The following is a 5189-nucleotide window of genomic DNA, read 5'->3' as shown; positions in this document are numbered from 1 at the left end:
GGGCTGCAGCAGGCTGGGGCGGGATCCCCTGGATCTCGCTGTCCTGGCAGGGTTCTCAGGAGGGTTCATTTGGTGCAGCACTTGTTCGGGGCAGGATCAGCCCTGCCTGAACCCTCCAGACAAGGCCAGGGAGGAGCTGGTCAAAACCTGCTCTGCAGCTCCGAGGCAGAGAGGAGACCACGCTGCCACAGCTAAGGAGGCCACCCGCGCCCCTCACTGCAGCCTGCGCTAATCTGAGTGGGGCTCAAACCCCTTCATGACCCCCAGTGCATCATTGGACAGACCTGAGCAGAGTCCCAGCACAGCTGAGCATGTTCCTGAAGAGATCAGTGATCTGTCAGGCTGACGTCTTGCTTAACTGCAAAAGAGTAGCACGAAAAGCCAGCCGGTTCTGGAAGGTGCTCGCAAGATCTGGGATAAATCTGGGCCTGTGCTCTCTAGAGCTGCAGGGGAAAGGCTGGACACAAAACGTGCTGGGCCTGGGGATGGGACTGGCAAATGTTCAGAGTTGTCACATGGTCAAGGGATGGCTGCCTACATGCAGATTTCCTTACCGTCTACGCCTTCCTCCAGCCTCTCTCCATGGAGACAGAGTGACAGTGGAGACCAGCAGGGAGAATGCGAGGCAAACCCTGACCGTCACTCACCAGATTTCTTCAGGACAGATATGCCATCTGACTTCACATCCCCAGTTCTAAAGAAGCGGGAGGATCTAGGATGTGATTAGAATAACAGAGGCTTGGTGGGAGCTTGCATGACTGGAGCACAGTCATGAATGGGGACAAATTGTTGAGGAAGAACAGGCAGGGAAGAAGATGAGGCATCCCTAGCTTCCACTGCGCATACTCCTCTTTTTTCTTTTTTAAGAGGACTTGCCAGCCCTCCTGCTCTTTCTTCCTTGCAGGAATGGTGTTTTTTGTGCTTCGAGGATTGTGTCCTTGAGCAGTGACCATTCTTCAAGCACCCCTTTAGCCTTCCCTTTCTGGTCATGCATCGCCTCCCCTACTAATGCACTGAGCCTGTTAAAGTCAGCATTCTTGAAGTCCAGGACTTCAGTCCTGCTGGTTGATTTGTTGACTTTGCGGTGGATGGTGAATCTGATAATTTCATGGTCCCTGTTGCCCAGGTTACCCTCAATATTCAAGCTACAGACCAGATCATCTCCCTTGGCCAAGACCAGGTCTAGAAGAGCATTACCTTTGGTTGGCCCTTGCACGCAGTGCTGATATCCCTGGCTTCAGAAAAGATTCTGGCATTTCTGCAGTGATCTTCCCATTTGATGTGGTGGATTTTCCAGAGGCTTCATTGGTGATACCACTGCAGGCTTTTGATATGATAATAGTTTATCAGTGTTTCACATCTGAAGAAGATAGTCAGCGTGATGGCTACTTTCTAGACCTGGATCTTGGTGTTTTTTCCAGAGATCACAACGCATAAAGACATCTAAAAACAATTGTCCAAAGGAGTCATTTGTACGCTGGATTCTGTGCTAGATCTCCTCATTAATGTTCACTCTCTGAAAGAGGTGGCTACTATGGTAGATCGGCTTGGCTAACTCAAGGGTTTTCTCTCCTATGGTAATTTGGGGAGGGGAATCACATTCATAGATGGGGACAGGCTTACCATAGACTTTAATCTTCTTGGTGTTGAGGGAAAGGTGCAAAGTTCAGCAGGCTTCCTCAAAGGGAAGGTGGTGTTCTCATTGATCTTCCCAGTCTCCGGCTACATTATGAGGAGGAAGAGGAGGATCCAGATAGTGAACCAAAGACTGCAGCACTGGTGTCATCGGGAAGGCTTTGGCTTCCATGACCACAGTCCACTCTTTGGAGAGAGAGGCAGTGAGCTGCTGGGAAAGGATGGCCTCCACCTCTCTCCACTGGGGAGGAGGCTTTTCTCTGCCAGACTGGCTGACCTGATCCACTGGACTTCAAAATAAGCCCGCCAGAGGATGGGAGGACTACCGCCACTGCTGGCCCGCTGAGCAACCTTTGCAAAGCCAGCAGGCCAAGGCACTTAAGGGAGAACACCCCTGCCTCAGCCCTGGAACGAACTATAGGCAAGACAAAGGCCCTCAAGGGGACACTTGCGTGCCTACACAAATGTCAGGAGCTTGGAGAACAAACAGTAGGAACTAGCCCTCCTGCTAAACGCAAGTAACTATGATGTCATAGGGATAACGGAGACCTCAGGGGACTCCACCCATTACTGGACAACAGGTATGATGGCTGTACCCTGTACAGGAGGGATTGAGTGGACAAAAGGGGCGGGGGTGTAGCTGTCTATGTCAAGGAAAGCTACACGTCCCTGCAAGCCAACCTTGGCACCCAGGGTGGACGAATGGAGACTCTCTGGGTTAAAATCCATGGGGAACATGGCACCGGGGACACTATGGTGGGAGTCTACTACAGACCCCCTACCCAGGATCAAGACCTTGACTGGGAGTTTGCCAGGGAATTGGCTGGGGCCGCGCGTTCCCAGTGTATGGTCATCATGGGAGACTTTAACTACCCAGACATCTCGTGGGAGGAGCACTCAGCCAAATCTGAGTGGTCGCAAAGCTTTCTCTCATGCATGGACGACCTCTATCTGACGCAGGAGATCTACGGGCCAACAAGAGGTAAAGTGCTTGTAACTCGGGCAGTACTCCAAGAGGTACTCCCTCTCCAGTTGAAGGGATCAAAGCAGGTGCACAAGCGCTGTGGGAGGTGTAGGGACTCTCCTCCCCCTATAGAGAAGAGCCAGACCACCAATGGGGACTTAACCATATACCTTTTAATGAGAGAACAGTGCTGGGAACATAACCAGTAAAAACCAGGGCTATGGGGGACACTACAACGCCGCAAGGGGCAGGATTCAACAACGGCTAGACAATTACAATCATAGACATGTTCATCCAGTTGACAAAAGACAGGGTTAACCAAAATGTAAAACACAAACAGCAGAACAAGCAATACTGGTTGGGGAAATATAAAAGGCACAACATACAAAATGTCAGATGACAAGGAATATAGGGCCTAGGTACCTGGATGGGGAAAAGGGAGGGAAAACACAATGGCCCCTTTCCACTGCAAGAGGATATTCTCCCTGTTAGCTCACTCACCCCCAGTCACCACAGCTAGGATTTGAACTTGGATCTCCCATATGGTAAGCAAAAGCTCAACCACACAGCCACTACGCCAAGCAGCTAGGGGTGTTTGCTTTCTAGGAACCCCGGCCTCATGTCAAGCTGCCTGGCCTCTGATTGGAGGAGCTGGAAGCAGAGCTGGGAACCTCTCAGGTCGCTGCTCAGATCCTTGCTGGAGCGGGGGAGCCTCTCCTGCTGGCTGCAGCCTCTCGTAGGGGGTCCTGGAGCCCAGCGGGGAGCCTCTCCTGCCGGCCACACGCTGCGCTGCTGGAGGTCCAACTGCTGCCTGCAGGTCCTGCTCTTTCAGGCTCTTCTGGAGCAACTGCTCCCACCCCACTGGCCCAGCTCTTTGAAGCTCCTTCCTTGTGGTCCCTCGCTGGTCTCTCCTGAGTCAGCCGCGCTGCCCCTTTCATCCCCCTCCAGGTGATCCAAGTGGTCAATTAGGGGACAGGGAGGGTGAGTCTGTGGGGCCTGATTGCTGAGGAAAGGGAATCCCAAGTCCTCCAATCATCTTTTTACCCTTTCAAAACCCCTGCGCTAAGTTACTGCCAGCTAGCCTGTCACACGCTGCTTGACCTGGTACTGGGAACTGGGAACAACCTAATCAGTGACCTAATGATTGAAGGGAAGCTAGGTGACATTGACCACAATCTGATCACCTTCACCATCCGCTGTAAAGCTGGCAAGTCAGTCAGCAATCCAGAAGTCCTCAACTTCAGGAAAACTGACTTTAACAAGCTCAGGAGGCTAATTAGTGAGGCCCTAAAGGGCCAGAACCCAAAGGGGAGGGGAGTTCAGGATAGGTGGTTGGTCCTCAAGGGAGCAATCTTGGATGCGCAAGCAAAGTCTATAACCGACTCAGAGGAAAGGCAGCAAAAGGGCACAGCAGCCCCCTTGGCTCTCCATGGAACTAGGGGACTTCCTGCATCTTAAAAGGAAGACCTACAAAGGCTGGAGGACTGGAACCACCACCAAGGAGGAATACTCTGCACTGGTCTGGACCTGCAGAGAGCAAATCAGGAAAGCCAAGGCTGCGATGGAACTCCAGCTAGCTACAAATTTCAAGGACAATAAAAAGTCCCTTTTTTGGTTATGTGGGGAGCCAGAGGAAAAGCAAGGGCAACATTGGACCCCTGCTAAACCAGATGGGACAACTGACAACTGATGCCCAGGAAAAAGCAAACTTGCTAAATGAATATTTTGCGTCAGTTTTTCACCAGTCCCATGGGACACCCCTGCACACTGCGGGACAGGGAGGCACAGGTGAGGGTGATTCTTTACCCTCCATCGAAGCTGACCTCGTGAAGGAACACCTTGACAGGCTGGATACCTTCAAGTCAGCCGGCAATGATGCTTTACACCCAAGGGTAGTCAAGGAGATGGCAAGCATCATTGCTCAGCCCTGGCATGGATCTTCAAGAACTCCTGGTGTTCTGGTGAAGTACCTGATGATTGGAAGAAGGCCAACGTGGTTCCTATCTTCAAGAAAGGGAGAAAAGTGGATCTGGCAAACTGCAGACCCATCAGCCTGATCTCTATCCTGGGAAAGGTCTTGGGAAAGACTATCAATGAGGCCATCCTATACAGGCTAGCTGACAGCAATATTCTGAGAGATACCCAGCATGGGTTTGTTGTGGGTAGATCTTGCTTGACCAATCTTATTTCCTTTTACGACCAGGTGACCTATCACCTGGGCAAGGGGGAAGAGATTGATGTCATATATCTTGACTTTAAAAAAGCCTTCGATCTGCTATCCCACGATCACCTCTTGGTAAAACTGGTTAACTGCGGCCTTGACCACATCATGATCCACTGGCTGGGGAATTGGCTCTGCGGTAGGACCCAGAGGGTGGTGGTTGATGAAAGCCAATCATCATGGTGCACTGTGACCAGTGGGGTCACACAAGGCTCTGTCCCAGGGCCTGTACTTTTTAACATCTTCATCAATGATGTAGACATTGGTGTCAGAAGCAGACTGGCCAAGTTCCCCAATGACACCAAACTCTGGGGTAAAGCATCCACACCTGAGGACAGGAGGGTGATCCAGGCAGATCTTAACAGGCTC

Source organism: Crocodylus porosus, unplaced genomic scaffold (genome assembly GCF_001723895.1).
Source record: "Crocodylus porosus isolate Cpor-Errol unplaced genomic scaffold, CroPor_comp1, whole genome shotgun sequence".
In the NCBI taxonomy this organism is placed as follows: Eukaryota; Metazoa; Chordata; order Crocodylia; family Crocodylidae; genus Crocodylus; species Crocodylus porosus.
This window is presented reverse-complemented; position numbering follows the sequence as displayed.